The sequence below is a fragment of the Aythya fuligula genome, chromosome 3, assembly GCF_009819795.1.
Source record: "Aythya fuligula isolate bAytFul2 chromosome 3, bAytFul2.pri, whole genome shotgun sequence".
In the NCBI taxonomy this organism is placed as follows: domain Eukaryota; kingdom Metazoa; phylum Chordata; class Aves; order Anseriformes; family Anatidae; genus Aythya; species Aythya fuligula.
Window position 1 is genome coordinate 103,615,102 of NC_045561.1, and position 18,957 is coordinate 103,634,058.

General features: G+C 49.9%; 1 protein-coding gene across 2 annotated transcripts in view; it reads left to right on the plus strand.

Moving 5' to 3' along the window:
• Nucleotides 1–18,957, plus strand: part of HPCAL1 (hippocalcin like 1) — a 43,280-nt gene that overhangs the window by 3,109 nt on the left and 21,214 nt on the right. For both annotated transcript variants that reach the window (XM_032185108.1, XM_032185107.1), the window contains exon 2: nt 8,144–8,190. The gene's annotated coding sequence lies outside the window, so the exon portion shown is untranslated. The remainder of the gene's footprint in view (nt 1–8,143; nt 8,191–18,957) is intronic.

Here is an 18,957-nt window from a genome sequence, read left to right on the forward strand (position 1 = left end):
ACCCGTGTGCTAGTCGGAGTGGCAAAGGTGTTTGTTTTTGAGTCCCCAGCCATGCCAGCAGCGGGAACATAATTCCACAAGTGGAAGTGCAGGAAACATTTCGTCGTGAACGCCGGGGGAGAGGGAGCGAGTCCGTGTGCGCCCTTGTGCAAACGCCAAACCCTCGTGGTCTGCAGGAATTAGGAGCGGTGCTGCTGACTGTGATGGATGGCGTAGCTCGGGCATGGGCTGAGGAAATACGTCTCGCCGATGCTTGGAAGTCAGCACGTGGCTCCTGCAGAGGCATTTGAGCATAGGCGGGGGTGGCAGAGGTGGGAGGAGGGTGAGGAAAAAAAAACTGGGGGCCAGGAGCGGGCGGCACGGGGGTGCTGCGAGCCGTGCCTCTCATTCACCTCTGCTCCACACAGCCCAGCGTGTCTGTGCAGAATGGATGCTTCTCATTGCTCCGAGGTAGCAGGCTTTTTTTTTTCCCTATTTTTTTTTTTTCCTAAAGGGCATTGTGAGCAGGATTCTCTCTTCTTGGCAGCGCTCCCGTTGTGCGAAGGGAGAGAGCTTGCTGCTGCTGCTGGTGGCGCTGCGGCTAGCCGCCGTCGGAGCGCTTCTCGCTGGCAGGGCATCCTTTGCTTTTTCCCTTTATCCAGGCATTTGTTTTTAATCAGCAGGTAAATGGCATTTCTCGAAAGGTCTCATTTTGTGTGTCGCAGAAGAAAGCGTATCCTGGGGGAGCGAAGCAAACTCCAGCTTGGAGGCCGGGGAGCAGTTTGGGGCTGATTGCAGGAGCTGCGTGCGTGCGAGAGGGGAGTGGGAGTCAGCGGGGAGGACGCTGTGCACGCACAGCCAGCTGCACGGAGCTCGGTTATTAAATGCGAGCTCGAAGAAGCTCACAAGAAGGCAAGCAGGGAGTCAGCACACTTCACGGTGCTTTGGAAAGGGCCTGCAAGCAACATCTGCTAAATATATTAGAAGACGCTGGAAAAGGCTTTATCCCAGTTTGAGCGTCTTCTGAAATGGTTTGTGCCACCGCCTGGTTTGAGTTTCCTCTCCCTGGCACCTGCCCTTGTAATGCTCTTGTGGAGAGGTGGCTGCGGTTGCTGCACGGAGGAGAGGGATGAAGGAAGTGGAATCAGCATAAAAGGCTCTCTCTCGGTGATTAGCCGCTGCTTTGATTTCTGCTGGGCTGTTTTGTCGCTCTCGAGCTAATAGATGTCAGGTTTGCTTCTGAGGGATGCTGAAGAGCTTTCCGGAAAGCCAGTGATCCTCCGTGTAGGAGTTTATCTTTAAAAAAGCACTCAGACAAAATACAAAAAGGGGTTGGAAATGGTGACTTCAGGCCTTTGGTGGCCCCGGAGAGCCGGGCACGGGCAAGGGCTTTGGTGGCCCATGGGGAAGGAAGGCCACGCTCCTCGGCACCAGGCCGGGGCACTCCGTGGTTGTCAGGAGGTGGCTCAGAGGGGTTTTACTTACTTATTTTGAAATGGAAATTGGGTTTCATTCCAGCTGTTTCCAGTTTCAAGAGTTTCCGAGAGGATGAGCAGAGGAGACTTTGCAGGAGGACACTGCCCGTCGCCAAAGGCTGCTGTTGGGCCCTCAAGAATTGATGGGGTGGGGACTCTCCTGACAAAAGGGTAGGGAGGCACGTTTCTGGCAAAAGTGCTCCCTGTTACCTGCTCAAGGGGTTCATGAAACATTACAAAAAGTTCTGTTCTTGTTCTCCTGCAGCTTGAGCTGTATGCACGTAGGCTGGGCTATTTGCTAGGGCTGCTCAGGGGGCTTTGAGTAGAGCGTGGGCTGGTGTAACAGCCGTGAGATGGAAACACAAAGCATCAGCCGAGGTGGTCTCCAGTTGCACCAGGGGGTGTTTAGTTTGGATATCAGGAAGAATTTCTTCATGGAGAGGGTGGTGAAGCCTTGGAACGGGCTGCGTGAGGAAGTGGTGGAGTCCCCATGCCTGGAGGTATTCCAGAGACGTGTGGATGTGGCACCACGGGACAGCGATGGGACTCGGTAGGTCAGGTTGCTGGTTGGACTTGATGAAATTAAAGGTCTTTTCTAACACGGATAGTTCTGTGACTCTGTGATGCAGGATGTGAAGGGCTGAGGCACCCATCTGCCACCACTTCATGCTATTTATCCCACACCAGCTGCCTGGAGCCCCAGTGCCCTTTGTGGAGGAGCTGCTGCCGTAGCTGCTGGAGAAGGAGCAAGTCCTCCCATCGCCCTGTGCCCTGCCAGTGCTCTCCTCCACTGTCACTTCCAGTGCTGTCACCTGCGTGTCCCCGTGGCTCCTGGGAAGGTGTCACCCCGCTGGGTGAGCCCCATCTCCACGTCCCCAAACAAGGCACCTGGAGGTGGGACAAACTGTGCCGAGGTGTGCCGTGGGGCGAGGGCAGCAGGCAAGCAGGGAAACCCTTTGTCCTCATCCTCCCGCTGGTATTTTACAGGCTGTAAGGTGATGATGGAGGCGTACAGGGAGTTTTGTTCTTAATGCTGCTTTGCATCCTCTCTGGAGGGTTAGCAAGCCACCAGTGCCTCTGCTTTTTGCTTTGCTTTCAAGGCGGTTTTCCCCTTGTAATTATAAAGGCAAGAAGGAGTAATTTTTAAAAAGAACACATGATCTGTCCAGGAGCACTAGCTTGTGATGAACTCAATTTAAACTCAGCGGCGTATCCCACAACTGGAGAGCAGGGAATCTGCATTTTTATGTAGCATAAAACAACCCGAGGATGCAGAGGCCATTAGGGTTATATGCAGCACCACACCTGTACCATAACGGCATCGATCACTCTAATTTGTTTTTTTGAATAAATTCATGCTTTGTTCAGTCCTTGGAAACTTCGTTACTCTTTCAACCACTGCTGGGTTGCATCTCCTCACCCAATATCTTAGCTGATGCAAATTTGCCATCTCCTTTAATAAAACTCAGTTGACACCATGCCCCATGCGTCTGCTAAAATCAGATTTGCTCAGCAGCTACCTCCCTTCCCGTGACCTCCCCTATGTGCTCCGTTCCTCCCGAGCCTGTGTAGTGTAACTCGCATGTAATGTTTAGTTTAGAGCATCCTGCGAAGAGGGGAAATGCAAATGAAAAGCAAGACTGGAAGGGGAAGACAGAGATAAACTTCCTGGGCAATGAATGCGCGGTGACATAATTCTGTTAACTGCATGGGGAAAAAGTTGAGAAGAGGAAATAGGGTCAATAATTGGGTTATTGGCACTGTTCTGTCCCCAGCTGCCCGTATCCTTTGTAGTTATCGGCTGGGCTCTTGTGTCCAAGCACGACCAGGCAGTACGTGGCATCTGTCAGTGGTGTTTTTTTTGGGGAAAAAAAAACATAAAGGAAAGAAACTCTGCAGTTCAGAAAGAGAAAAATATTTAATTGCAAACAATTCATCTTGTTCTGACACTTCAAATTAGATTTAATAAAGTTTCATGTGTTCAGTCGCAGTGGAGTATTAGCATTTCCTTACCTGACTTCCCTCCTTTTACGTCCACGCAGCTTCTCTGGGAATTGAGTGCAGTTTGTGAACTCACCCAGCTTACTTTGGGGATCCAGTACAGGGTAACATCAACGTACCCAGCCTGGCTGCCAGTCTCAGCACTGCTGCTGCCCTGAAAAAGCCTTCCTTGCCTCTGAATTTGGAAAGCTTCTGTATGCCCCTGGGCTTTTTTGGGACATGTTTAATGAGCTGAGTAGTTTTTCTGGCGTGAAACCGGGCTGAGGGCTGCAAATACCGATTGCTTGATGACTTGGAGAGGTGGCTGTGTAGCATCCTCGCTCTGTGGAGTGCGTGCAGTCATCCTTGGTGGCCAGCGTTGTGAGTGTTGCCTTGGCAGGACGTAAGCGAGCCAAATACGATGTGTAACATTAAATGCAGTCTTCACCTTCTGGTTAAAGTGAGCAAAACTCCTCCGAGACAGGGGAATCACAGCCACCTGCAGTGAGATGAGTGCAGTCTGGTTGTCAGCAGGGCAGGTTTTCCCTTTGCACGGGCTTTCTGTTCTCCTGGGTTCCCCCGTCGTCCTCCCGAGCCTGGCACGGACACGTGTTTGTGTTGCGATAGCATCGGCCCGAGATAAGGTAGCGCACACTTCAGGCTGTTCCTCACTCCGTGCTTGAACCACTCCAGTGCAGCTGTGTTCAATAAATAAACCTTGGGGATGCTCAGAGCATGGCTTTTTGGAGGTGGGACAGCAGTAACTCACTCCGGACCTCATTTTCTACCAATTTAGGTGCAAGCTTTTTGTGCCCGCGCTGTGAAGAGTGCTCCAGCACAGCAGGCGTGCAGTGGAGCGTGGTGGGGTGGCTCGGGCTGTTAAAACTTCACACTTAGAGTGAAGGAGATGGATGGGGTTGCCTCACAGGACTTCTGTGGCTGCTGTGCTCCCAGCTGCAGCGTTTTGCAGTGGGGTTGGAGCACGAGCTGCAGGCAAGGTCTTCCAGACAGAGAGGTGGGTCTCGGCCTCACCTGGAGAGCTGGCATCTAAGCAGGCAGGTGGATTCTGCCCCGCTCTCAGGGCTTGTTGGCTTGCCCAATGTGCATGAAATTCCACCTCCAACTTAACCACACGCTCCTGCAGCGTGCCAGGGGATGCTGCTGGGTCTCCATACATCAGTTATCCCATTGCAAGGCTCGTGTGGGCCCATTGCAGGCACACGGTGCTGGGAGAGGTGCCAGCAGCAGCATCCGAAGCAGAGCAAGGAGGGACAGCACTCCAGGCTGCTGCAACACGACGGAAATTCCTCTGAGCAGTGCCAGCCCTCTGGGGACATGCAGACTGAGGTATATCCGTGCCGCAGTCAGGGCAGGATATTGAGGAGAACTCCTGAATTAGCTTCCAAATGAGCCTAAAGCTGTAGCCGTAGCAGCCTGGAGCTTGCTACAGGCTGCGAAACCTGCCCAGGAGCCAAGGAGAGCCAGCCTGCAGCAGGCCAGCTGTGAGTACTACGAGCAGTGTGAGTGATCCCCGGGATTGAGGTGGGTTGGAAATGAGCCTGGGGAGTGAAAATCCTCCGACAGACAGGGGGAAGCGACAGGCTCCTCTTTATTTGATCTACAGGCGTCAAAGAAAACAAAGCAACCTGGAGGAGAGAGCCCTCCGAGAGTTTCCTCACGCTGTAAAAAGAGGAAAAAAAACACAACGCGTTTTAATAAAACAGCAGATTCTGGTTGAAAAAAGAAATCGTAAGTCCGGGAGCACAGCACGGTGCTGGGGGTTATTTCCATGCCTGCTTGCAGGCGGGTGACACCGCTCACAAACGCAGCAACGTTGCTGTCAGTGTTGATTTTGATTAATGCAGTTACGAAAGCTGAACTTTGGAGGTGTGGGCGGGCATCGCCAGCGATCGGCACTGAGGTTAAGCAAGAACAGCATCGGACAGGGGGAAATGAAGGGGAATTCGAACCCAGCAGGGCGAGAGGGTGGCGGGGTGAGAGGAGGAGAAGGACCTGCAACACTTGAGGCTTCTCCCTTGTGTGGAAAGAAACCTGCTCCGGATATAATGCCTGAGAAGTGAAGGAATGGAAAAAGGTTACATTCAGCTTGGAAAACGAGGCCAAAAGGAAAAAAAAAAGATGTGTACAGCCATGTTGGTGCAGGCTGAGGCAGGTCCAAGCACACTGCAGGGCTGGATGGGGCTTTGGGCAACCTGGGCTGGTGGGAGGTGTCCCTGCCCATGGCAGGGGTTGGAGTTAGGTGGCCTTTAAGGCCCCTTCCAACCCAAACCGCTCTGATTCTGCATCTCCTCCTCCTTAAGCTTTCTCCTGACAGCTCTGAAAATAGTAGATGGATGCACTCGCCTCTTCCTGCCCAGCCTCCAAAAGTTACTGACATCTCTTCCTTTAATTCTGCTTCGTAATTGAATTTCTGCCATAAGTTGCTTCTGCTAATTCAATTATACCTTACTTTTAATTGGCAGTGGGTTTAAAGACTTCTTGTGCTGTTAACACAGAGATTAACGTGTGGTGGGCACTTAGCCTCTACTCCACCCGGCAGGAACAAAGGTTTGGGGTGATTATATGCAGCGTATTTTTTATTATTATTTTTCCCCAAAGTCTTTAGGACTGCAAAAATGTAGGTAAGGACTGGGGAATGGTATTTTTTTTGAACATATAAATGCAGACAAATAATCTTGATGCACTATTCCATGAGGCCTGTTGTGGGTTTCATAGGGTCAGCAGCTTGTGGTGATTTTAACATCCATTCCTGTAAAAAATGAGGGTAATAGGTTTTCCTCCTGAGACGCTGAAGCTAAAACTCTTGGTTTAAATGCTCTGTGAGTGCCTTCTGGCCATCTCAAGAGCAATGGACACTTTTGTGAAGTCCTGCTCTTCCTTCCTGTGAACAGAAGACTGATGGAGTTAGCATCTGCACGGAAAGGAGGAAGATATGGGCATAAAATAGGAAAAGAACCATTTAAGGAGCACTCTCATAAGGTTTATTATTATTATTATTTTTCGTTCCAGCTTTTCTGGCCCTTAGGGAAGGATTTTTATAATAGGATCCTCCAGCTGCTGCGAGGACGTGTGGGAGGGTTGGGATCTTCAGCAGAAGCTGGGCAACCAGCACCAGCAGTGATGGGGCCAGAGGGCGCATCCAAAAGGTGGCTGGTGGCCCCCGGTCCTGCAGGATGCTCCGACTTTGTGGCCATGCCAATTGTCTCTTTCTCATGGTTTGTGGAAGGAGCCTGATTTCAGCTGGCTTCGGTGCATTTCAGTTTCTTCGTGGTGACTATTTCTGAAGACCTGAAAAGAATTTGTGAGGTTCCCATAAGTACGAGACAGCAAAAACACAGAGCTACAATGTCTAAAAAGGCAGAGATGGAATTACAGTACAGCCCGATTTTTATTACAGGATTTTCCTGGAAGTTAATAAATTATTTCCTACCTAAGCATCTTCTGGGTGCTTCTGAGTAACAGTCAGCATGGATTAGTCTGGAACAAATCATGTCAGACATGCTAATTGCCTTCTCCAGCAGGGTAACCGCTCGTGTGGAGAGCAGGAGAGCAGATGATGTGATGTGCTTTGATCCTAGCTGGGTTTTTGCCACTGCTCTGATATTCTCAGGAGGAAGCTACGGGAGGGAAATTTTGGTGAACCTTTTGCCTTGTGGTTGGTGCAAAGAAGTGCCCCATGGCTGTAGTGGTACCACAAAAGGAAGGAATTCCTACTTGTAGGGATGGCACATTGTTGAAGAAGGAGGCTTGGTTGATTTTTCGGGTCTCTGTGGCTGGGGTTTTGCGTTGGGAAGACCGAATGTGTTGCTTAGGGGTGGAGGGAGCAGCCAGAAGTAGGGTCCCAAGCCCAGTGGGGTTTTTTGGCAGAAGTTGTGGGGCTGCTGGGTCAGACAAGGGTCTCACAGGAAACACCAGAGGTGGTGGGGCTGGAGGCATCAGGCTGGAGGAGTAGTGGGGGAAATCGTGGATGTCTCTATGGGATTTGAAGCGGTTTTTGGTTGCCTGATCCACAGACTTGGGGAGATTACAAATCGCAGGAGGGGGTGAGCTCACTTGTGGTGCTCTTCTCTGTGACTTGCTAAGTGCTGATGAACCACAGCATTCGTAGCTGGCAGATGCTGAAGGGATGCAAATGATACTACTCTGCTTTTGGGAGAAGCATACTCAACTGATAGAGAATTGATTCCTGCCCTTTTAGAGCAGTGCTTAATGGCTCTGGAAATCCTGAACCGGGCCTCCTCGTGTTTCAGTTCTTTTTCTCCTGTTCTCACATCTTGGCACGATAGTATTTTGAGGTACAAGCCAAGCAAACCTTTCCACTGCGGCATTTTGATATCATCTGGAGGTGATTCTTGCCTATTTTGAAGGAGGAGTTTTACAAAAAAGTGTTAGGCAGGCAGGATGGTTTTGGCAGATTTTTGAATGCCAGAAGAATTTGCTGTCCAAATTTGAGTGAAATCCATGCATTTTTGAGGACGAATATTAAAATGCAAATGCAGGTGGTAAAGTTGCAGTTGCTGCTTGGTTTAGAGCAAGAATTGAACCAGAGCTTTTGCATGTAGACAAATTCTGATTTATTTTTCAGCAGGGAAAATTGGTCTGTAGAGAATAGGGTAAGAGATGGGAAGGCTGTTTTAGAAGAAAACTAACGTAATGTATAACGTTTGCTTTGTGTTTTCTCCTTTCAGGCACTTGAGCCCTGTGGACTTTCCCTGAAGAGGTTCCAAGATAGGTGGTGAGTACTTTCCAGACCCTGCTTCTTTCAAGGCACGCATTGAATGGGAATGACAGAAAATATGAAGTGTTGCCCTTTGCTGGGCAGCTGGTGCAGGGGTTTGCATTATCTGAGCCTGTGCTGCCCGTTAGAGCTGGCAGGCTGATCCCCGAGTGTGTGGGGTCGCCATACACATGTGAAGCTTCACCTTTGTGCCAGAATGGACTTCCTGAGAGTTGATTAGTCAAATGCTTAAAAAAAATATAAAATGTAGTTGACTTCAGGAGGGAAAACCCGTAGTAATGACGCTGTATTTTGTACTGAAAGCCCACACGGCCCAGTGGGGCAGTGTTTTCCATCCGAGAGAACAACCTGCTTAGTTTTTTTTTCTCCTTTTGTTCTGACCATCTGCGTTAATCCAGAGGAATGTGGTTCCCAGAGGTTGAGCTGAGCTGCGTAACTCGGGCTCGGCCCTGCTGCGTGTGGCGGGTTCTGCGCTGGCCTGTACCCAAGGCTCGTGTTTGTGTGCACTTCATTACTTTCTTATTTGTAAGGAAATGAAACATTCAATCAGGCAGGGGCTGCAGGAGCATAGGATTGCTCAGAAACACTGGTGTTGTGGCACTGCAGCCAGCGACCCGCCTCGATCAGCTCGGGCTCTGCGCCTCACAGGGCCGGCCTCTTCTGGGCGCTGCCCGCCAGGCCGCAGCACCCTTCGCAGGCTGTTGTTGTTGCTTCTGGAGAAATACACACTCTGTTTCCTCTTTCGATCCTAGATTTCTTTCCAATGAGATTAACAAAATTATATCATTAGACATTAATTGCTCAGGAAGTTTATTCTTTAGTTGCATTTCCCTGGTGCGCAGGATACAAGCTATTAGAGCTCTTGTGCCTTCAGACTGACTAATGAACCACAGCTGAGTGCCCAAAGCCTTTAATGGACTCCTCCATCTTTTAAATAAATCTATTTCCCATGGATAAGGTGCCTTTCAGAACAGATGATCCCAGGTTAATTTGAAGTGTCCATAGAGCTTATGGCTGAAATGTGGCAGGGGAGGGTGCTGGGGAGTGGTACACTGTCCTGAGTGTGTGTCCAACCTAAGTATGTCTTCATTTTGGCCAGAAAATGCTTACTTTAGTTAAATTCTCCCTCCAGTGTATTCGCTATCAATTATATCTTTCATCAACGAACATATTCCTTACCTAATAAATGGTGTTATCCACGTTTTCTATATAATGAGAGCTCCGTTAACCCCCAGACAGTCCTACTAAGGCGTGTATCCATACAGCAGGAGTCTGTGAGGGCCAAGTTGTGAATCCCATGCGCCTTTTGCAAATGTTCATGTGAGTAATAGCTCATGAACCTCTCCTCTTCCCCCACCGCTGCAGCTGCCGTGAATCTTTATTAGAAACCTGCACGCTATTTGTACTAATAATTGCTATATTGGGACCTGAATCATCAGCTGATCTTTCTGAGATGTTGAGAGATGAATCAAACTCTCTTCCCGAGGGCAGAGGGGAGCATGGGGCTGGTGGCTGTAACCCTGTGCGTTTAAAGGCCAGGTAATTTCCAGCTGTCGGTTTAAATTGCACTTGCAATTGGATTTTCTTTTGTTGTCGTTTCAGGTAGCACTTAAATAGGTTGTAAGTAAAAAAAAAAAAAAACTTGCTAATACTCTGAAACAGACTTACCAGAGTGAATGGTTTTTCTCCTGTGTAGTCCCTTTGGCAGTGCTCTCAAAGGCATGAAGGCCCCAAGGTCTTGTGGTGAAACGTGGAGTTGTGCAAACAGGGCGTGGAGGTGTCGGGTGTTCGTGCATCGTGGTTTTGCTGCTTTGGTGGTCTTTGTCCTTGCCTTTTCAAGTTCAGGGAGGTCCTCATCTTCAGCTGGGTGCTTGAATCTGGTGGCCTCATCCAGGATGGGGACAACACATGCTTCGGTGCTCTCCTGATGGAGCAAGCTACTTAGCTGTAGTGCTGCCTGTAAGCAGATAAGCAGCTCCGGGCACAGGCACGCTGGTGGAGACCTCATGTGATGGGACATTGTGCCCGAATTGGGGCCACCGTGGGCAGGACGGCAGAATTGGCACCCTCATGGCCCTGGTGGCTGTGGCGGGAGGCTGAAGGTGTGGTGATGCAGTGAGAGCAGCTCTGGTCCTGGGTGGGAGTGTGGTGGTGCCACTGGGTGGCCTCTGTGTGGGTGTCTCCTTCCCTGGACAGGGCATGGACTTGGTGGCTAAAGCCACATGCTTTTCTATGGGGTGGCTGCAAAAGGGGAGCAGGGATGTGTGTGGGATGGGGTGAGGAGCAGACAAAGCTGCCTGTTGCTTGCACGGGCATGGGGCCAAATCGAGGTTCCTTGCTCTTGTCCAGCATCAGCACATACTGCTGGGACGTCAGGACTTGGATCCTAGAGTAGGGAATGGAAAGCTGTTGCAGCCAAAGATCTGTGCTGTGGAGCTGGCTTTGAGAAATATTGTATTTTAAACTGGAAACTTGAGCTGAAGCCTGTGCAAGGTTTGTTTCCAAGGGAAGGTGGCTCCCATCAAGCGGGATGTCGCATGGAGCATTGAGGGCCTGTGATTACCTGTGGCTGGTCATGGAAATCAGTGAGTACTCTCATGGTTGGTGCCCGGGTGGTTTTGGGAATACTGCACATACAGGAGAGCAGGACCATGGGTACCTCCCCACGTCCTGGCTGGGCTGACACTTCTCCTGTTGGCATGTGAGATCTCCCTCACCGGGACCTCCTCCATCACCAGGACCTCCTCCATCACCTGGATGTCCGCATGCTGGAGCACCAGGGCAGGTGAGGAGGAAATCATGGCTGTTTTCCACTTCTTCTGGGCATCCTCTGTGTTACAGCCTTGAAAAGCTCCCCGGTCTGAGGACTCAAATCCCGTTGGGGAAAGGGAGATCTTTCAGTGGTGTTACCTTGTTTTTTTACCTTTCCCCACAGTCTGATAAAACCCTCTGGGGGAGGCTGCAAGGTGTCTATTGTACACACCAATATGCTGCAGCAGGGGAAGGAAAAAAAAAGGGCAATGAACTGGAAAACCTGCCTTAAAAAAGCACAAATGGGGAGCACAATAGCAAGTGAAGTGCCTTGTCTGCGTCGCTTATGTAACAAAGCAATTGAGAAGAATTTATTACGGTTTAAAACATGTCACTAATCAAAGCTTACATTTCTCTCCTTTTCCCGTAACCAGCTTTAAAAACTGGTATTTGAGGCTTTTTTGTCTTATACATTTTTATTACAGAGTGGTTTTATGGGCATTTTCACTGCTGAGGCATTTCAGCGCTGTGTTGCCTGTTTGCGTACCATATATGCTGTTTGCTCATTCAGGGATATTAAAAAAAAAAAACACAACACAAAACAACAGAATGAATGTGCAGCACTGCTGTTCGTCTGCCTTCGCTTTTATGAATGAATCTGCTGTCTGCGTGCACGCAGGCTTCCTGGCTGCCCAGTCTGCGAGAAGTGCTGAAAAGGAAACTTTTGAGGCAATTCTTTGCAGCGATGGGGGAAATGGAAAAGCAGGCCTGCTTTTAAGAACGTGAGTCACCAGCCGGGATTTCAGAACGGGAAGATAGCGGGGTGCAGGGCTTGGGTTATCCTATAATAGCGCTGCTTTCCCCGCCGTGTGCTGCGCCTCCTACGACCACCACCTGCCTTCTGCACTTGGTAGAAGTGGTGCTGTGCAGCCAGGGAGAGCGAGTGTCTCCTGATGCAAGTATCTCCTGTTGATTCACTACTATACAAATGTTCATCCTCTAACAGCGCGGGATTACGAAGCATTATCATCCTCAGATTGACTCAGGTGGTGCTATTTTTATTTAATCTGTATTAAGGTATCATTGCGAATCTTTGGTCTTGCAGCAGGGGGGTAATACGATTTACTATTTTTATAAAAAATCAACATGGCCGGACAAATCCTGCCCGTACCAAGAGCTGCAAAGATTAGGCATGAGTTCAGCACATCTTGCTTTTTATTATTATGGTTATTTCTTCCTTTACGGTGCGTCGTTACATTTTTAATTTTCCTGTGGCCTCCACCAAGCTGAATAAAACATGAGGCTCTCCTGGCTCATGGCCCTTGCTGGGAAAGGCATCGATTGCCAAGATGCCAGGCTGGAGAAGACCTTCAGGGTCATCACTTCTGACCATCAGCCTGACCTCCTGAGCCCCATCACTAAACCTTGTCCCTTCGTGCCACGTTCTCCAAGCGTTTCTGTCTCCTGCAAGCCTTCACCTGGGTTTGAGAAGAGCGAAGCTGGAAGGTGGGGAGAAGTTTCTTAGCACTCATTGAAAGGTTTTTTTGAAGCCAAGGCTGAAAAACCCGTCCTATATTGAGAGGTTTTGATCTATCTGATGTATTTATCTCTTCAAAACAAACAACGCCCGCCCTGTTCCTTGCACCCCTTTCGCCTTTAGTATATATTTCAGCTGTATTTAAGGCTTTCAGTAGCAAAGTGAACCAGTTAGCTGGCTAACCACACTCAGACCCACGGGGCTCAGCGTTTTGCTGCAGCCTCATTGCTGCATTCCCGCTGCAGCCAGGGGCTTGGCCTCCGTCGCTTTACAAAATGCATGCTCTGGGCTTTTTTTTCTCCCTCTCTAAAAACAAAACTGACTGCTGTGGGGTCGGGACATCTCTGCTGCCCTGCACGATGCCCTGGGGAAGCTCCAGCTCCAGTCGGGTGCCACGCTGCAGTCCGTATGACTTTGCACGAGCGAAGTGGGATGGTGTTTCCTCCTCCCTCTAATTGTCTCTGAGCAATCAAAATACCAACCTATTTTTGCAAGTTTCCTGGCCGTGGGTATTTCAGCTGGAGGATTGCCGTGCCCTTTCCAAGGTGGGGCTCCAGGCGGGGTGTGAGTGCCAGGGAAAACAACAGCACTTGCTGGCCCCTTGGCGGGATGTGTTGTGGTCTGGGATGAAGCATCGGGGCAGAGAGCTGGAAGGGGACTGGCCTGTGGGTCCCGGATGGTGCCTCCGATCCTGCAAAAGGGCTGGGACATTCTCATTTCACACACACACAAAAAAAAAAAAAAAAAGAATTTGGTCATTCTTGAATTCGCAGGGGGAGGAATATGACTTGGCATTTTCTTGTGAAAGGCCAGAAGATTCATTTAGGGAAAAAAATAATCATTTTTTTGTCATTTGTCGGGGAAATTTCACATTAGGGATTTGCCATCATCAGGTTATTTCATGCCATGTCAGTATTAAGGCACATGTTAAGTGGTGTGCATCACGGTTCATTGTTATGTACCAGTACTGCCCGTGCACCACAACAGGTAATTAGCTAGTCCTGATCACTGATACTTGAATCACTAAGGAGGTTTGTTCTGAAGCCTCCTTCAAGGTTAAAATCCCTTCTCTCTGTATTACAGTGAAGTATTTTAACTCCCTATCAAGGAGCACAATAGATACAGGAATACAGGAGTATGAAAATGGAAACTTCAGAATTCAAAGCCTTGAGCAGAAGACGCTAGGAGACCTTCACCGAGTGTTTCCTAAGGATGTTGAATCCGAGGAACAGAGCTTTTTCCTTTTTGTTCTGCGTGGGTTTGGGTTTGGGTTGGTTTTGTTTGAAGTTTGGCCAGCTGTGTTTGACAGCCTCTGCTCCTCGCTCCGCCAGCCAGGTAAGAGGATTGAGCGCTCCCCGTGCTCCACTCCAGAGGCAGCGGGAGATGAATTCACCTGCAGAATGACAGCTACACAGAGGATCGAGGGATGATAGCGTGTACAGGAGATGTTTCGAGGCAGGCACTAAACGCTGAATTTCGCAGAGTACCTCCAAAATGACTGCAGATTGTCCTCTTGAGTCAGCGGGCTTTTAAAGATCACAGGCAGGCTCTCTAAGGGGAAGGGTTTGATTTTCCAGGCTGGCTGGCTCTTCGCTTCTTTCCAGGCAGCTCCAAACCCCGTGGTTGCATTCCCCTCCAGCCAAATGCTTTCTCTGCACCCTGACCGAACAGGACAGAGGGCTTGGTCGTGTTCTCCATCCTTCCCAAACTCCCTCCCTAGCGAGGGAGCCGTTCTGTTTCTGGCTAAACAAAGGTAAATTCTGATTTTATTTCTCACTGCCTCTCCAGCACCCTTCTCCCTGCAGCCTCCCGTGCTCTGCGAGGTGCTCGGGGTGGGGATGGCTCTGCCTGGAGCCCCGGCCCCCCATGGTGTGGTGGGAACAGGGGGGCATCCTCCTCCGTGGCAGGATCCTGGGTTTGTTACGCCTAAATGCAAGTGAAAACCTGCAAGAAGTGGTTTAATAATGGGGATGTCAGCAGGCTCCTGAGTACAATGATGCCGCTAGATGCTTTCATAAATCCACAGTTTAGGTACAGCAGTTATGATGCATGGCAGTGGGAGCATGTGAAACTGCAGTCATTAAACAAAAATGGGCTTTTAAACTAATGGCAGCTGCCTAAACAGTTTTGCAGTGAAACCAATTCCCCCTGGCTACCATTCTTCAAATTATACAGGTCCTGTTGACTTTCAGAACCAGGGAAATATTTTGTTTTGGCGCTGTAGCAGTGCTTTTACATTCATCCCAAAGGTCAGGCCGCCGAGCTTTCGCTAGGTTTTAAGCTGGAGGTGTTAGGAGATGATGGATGTCGATATTTCTAGGTAGTTCATTCATCATCCTTCCCCCACGTGAAGCCACCTGCAGTACCAAATATTCACACATGTTCTTGGCTGGGTTTTCAAGCCCGTGGGGGGGCAATTTTCTCCATCCGAACTCGGCTGCGTTTAGGACGCACGGATTGCCTCCTCCCTGGTGCCGGACAGGACCTGCTGGGTGGCGCTCCCCATGCTCTGAAGCATTTTGGCCAATTCCTTTAGGAGGCATCTCAGGAGCATTTGGTGGTTGCAGGAGGCCAAGCCCTTATCAGCCATCTGCTTTCACCACCTTCCCCTACCCAGGCTTGGTCCCTTCCTGAAAATAACGTGTCTTGGCTCTGTCTCCCCGTCCCTTTGTTCTTCAGTTTGATCAAAAATCATCTTTTATATATATATCTATATTCTATTACAAGGAGTAGAGGAGAAGACACAATAATACGGGCTGTGAAGGGATGACAACAGCAGAAGTTGGTTGTTTTGTGTCAGCTCTCTTCATATGCTGCACAGCTCAAGCCCAGCTGTCTCCATGTAAGCCTTGGGTTGGCCATGCTTCTTGAGCAACTCCAGATATTTTTACTTTGAAAGACATAAATACATGTATTTATTTATATATTTATATATATCTTTAAGCAAACCATTTGATTAGAAACACATGTGAGTGAGACCAGCTGTGTTCCACGTGGAAGCTCTCCGTGCTGGGAGATGACCTTTTGGAGTGGGACATCGTAACAGCCCCTAGTTTTTCCAGGAGCCCTGCAGGACCAAGCAGAGGTCGAGAAGGACGAGCAGGAAGCATGCTGGAGGTCCTCTGGAGGACGCTGGGTGCAGCTTCCAGCCCCTGATGGGTTTGTTCCCAGATGTCACCTGCAGTCCCAGCTCCCCGTGGGTTTTGGCTGGGTGACATACTGCTTCTTCCCACCACCTCATCTTTTTTGGCTTCTGTAGCCTGCCCTAGCCAAAAAGGTGTCTTCTGGGGGGGTAGCTCCTCGTGGAAGAGGAGAGCCAGCTGCTGTGGCTTGGGCGATCCTTTCCACGTCCCATGAAATAAGTTCAAGGCAGGAGAGGAAGAAGAAAGGTTAAATTAACCGTAGCATGAGCATTTGAGCAGCTGGCTGACCTTTACAGCACCGAGCTCCGTTCCGTTTTAGCAATCTGCAGGCTGCTTAAAGTTTGACAGGCTCTTTGCAGCCGACAGAGTGCGATACGATTTATTAGCCCACCGCCAGGCTTTGTCGCCTCATTTCCCTGCTGGTTGAACTTTGTGGGGAATGAGCAAAAGGGAGAAGTGGCTTTCTTTTTTTTTTTTTTTTTTTGGTGTGCATTGCAGGAGCATCAGTGGCACCAAAGCCCTGGCTCCTGCAGGAGGAGGGATGCTCCCGCTCGGATGCTCCTGAGAGCTCAGCCCCAGCCCAGGCGAGGGGCAGGGAATGGTTAATTGTGGCCAGGGAGGAGATGGCTGATCATCCTGCCCCAAATCACTTAACCGTCTTAAGGGTCTACCCTTGTCTGCCTGAGCCAGCCAACTAATCTTGCAGCGAGCTGCACAAGCGGGCCCTCAGTGCCCAGAGAGAAGTGCCACAAAGCGAGCGTTTTCTCCGTCCCACCGCTCCCCAAAAAGCTGCAAATCAGCGGTCAGAGCAGATTATTTCAGGCTGTGGGAGGTTTTCTGTGCTCTGGGGAGGGGTTTAGGTCAGGGCCGCATGTCTGCTGAAAAATAGAAATGAATAGAAAACCAGAAATGGTTTGTAAGGCGTGCGTAGCACCAGCCCATCAAAAAGCAAAAGGGAAAAAAGGATCCCCCAAGTGGTTAAGCTTTCAGCACCCTTGGCACGGCACAGTTGTGTTGAAGAGAGCCTAAAGGAAGGGTAAGATGTGCAGGGGGCAGTTTGAGCACTGTGCAAAGCTGTTCAAATCACAGGGGGAGAAGGAAGCATCCCTCCTTTGCAAGGTTTTTCCAGAGCTGCTAAACTTTAGGCTGCCCTGGGTACAGCCAGCTGAGTAACCATGTGCAAAGCTGAAGTGTTTTGCACGTAGTTACTGCCATGCAGCCAGAATTGGCTACCACAGCCTCGCCGTGGGTGTTTGTGGAAGAAGGTGGAGTGCAGGGACCGCAGTTATAAAGGGAAACACAATTACACAAGCAAAAGGGCAAGCAGTTGTTTGTAATCCATAAAAATTGATGCTCGCTGCCCTCAGGTTTGCCTTTCTTGCCTTAAGGTTTCCTCATTAGAAGCCGTTCCTGTGAATTCCATCCCGTGGAGAGATCCGAAGTGGCTGGGCTGGAGCTGTTGTCTGGGTAATCAATAAACTTTCAGCTGCGTGACATTTTTTTTCCTTGAAGTTGGTTCTTCCTGCAGCAGAGATAACAAGGCTAAAACAGATGTAAAATGAAGAGCCAGATTCGACTGGAGTCACCGTGTGCTCTCCTAATTTTGCAATATTCCAAAACAATTACATTTATGTTAAGCGGGCAGCGAATGATTAATCTGCTAGCAGGCAGCCAGTGCAGTAGTGCCTTGGAAATAATTTTTGAGCCTCTTCCCTGCTGCTCTTTCCCTGCAAGAATGGTTTAAAGATAAGACGCTGACAACGACATAAATTGTGATTTGTAGCCTGGTGCTCTTCCAGTCTACTCCGCTTTTTGTGGTGTTATGGTTCTGTGTTGCCCTGGAAAGCATATAATGAAAGGGGTTTAAAGTATGCCCTGAGCCAGAAGAACGTTCAATCCTGTGTTTCATTTTAGACGTATGCTTAAATGATCGCGGGGTTGGCTGGATTTATTCATGCCGTGCTTCATCTGAGTCAAAAAAAAAAAGATGCTCTGAGAGCTTTTGTTGATCTGAGGTCACAAGTGCCCTTCGTTGTTAGCTGGTGGCATCATGCAGAGCATGTGAAAATACTCACTGATCGTCATTTTAGGGCCTGGAATCGCCCTCATAAGGGGAATACCTGCTTATGGCCTGCTTTTCCTTTCTGAAGTGTGCCTGCGTGGTGCAGGGGGAGAACTTCCCAGCGCGTAGTTAAGAGCGGTCCGATCCGCAGCCGAATTTAGGAAGATGACTAAACGCACTAAAATGCAACGATCTGTGAGAGAAAAGGCAAGGCAGGACCGAAAGGCTGCAGAGGAGGCTTTGGGCTGGTTTGGGAAGCTGGAAACTTGGCCATTTCTCACATTTTTGCAGCTGCAAGTCACCGCGCTACGTACGGCGTTGCCTCGGGACGCCTGGCACGGAAAAACCAGCCGCGCCGGGGACGTGCGTGTGGGATGGTTCTGCTTTGAATCCTCGTCTCGTTCGGGGAGATGTCCCCCGAGGATTTCTGCAGGTTGGAGGCCAAGCCGTGGCTCGGTCCTTCGGGCAGCAGTGACGTTGGGCTGTGTGCCTTGTTGGAGGTGGCGGGGCTGGGCATGACACACGGAGTTACTCATCGCTTTTACCCTTTCCTTAAGTTATTCTGGTTGCAATTGTTCCAGCAACACCCGTCTCTGTTTTATTTTTTTCCTGGTAAGCTGGACAATCATAGGGTTGCCGTGCTGACTTGTGGGGTGGGAATTTTGCTGCTCAGGCTTTAACTCTCCCTGGGCTGCAGACACGGAGCCAGTGACTGCGTGCGTGGCTCTGCGTCTCCTTGCCGGGAATATCTTCTCTGGCCCTAAAAGCAGCCCCGTGCTCTGATGGTGACACGTGTGCTGGAGAGAGAGGCGGTTTAAAAACCATTTCATCCTGCACTTTTTGTGTTAATCCCGAGAAGAAAGAGCTCTCAGGTAAACGAATCACCTTTTTTCTTAATTTCATGCGGAGAAGAGCCCTGACGGTGCTTATAAATGATGCATTTTGCTGCTGCTGGGGACGCAGCAGCTCAGGGATGAACAGCTGCGTGACATTAGGGCTGTTGCAGCCTTGCCATATTTGCTGCCAAAGTTTGGTAAGTAACCACAAGCCGGACTGCCCCCACCCAGCAACAGCCGGGATTGTTGTGGTCCTGCTTGCAAGCCCGTCCCAAAAGGGATGGGATTATCGCTGGTCCTAAATAAACACCCTGCCCTGCTCCAGCCCTCCCGCTGTGGAGCCCCCGTGCGCTGCCAGCAGGCTCAACTGGGGGTGCGGAGCGATGGAGCCACAGGTGGCAATCAGCCTCAGTTCATCTTATAAATAAGATGCTT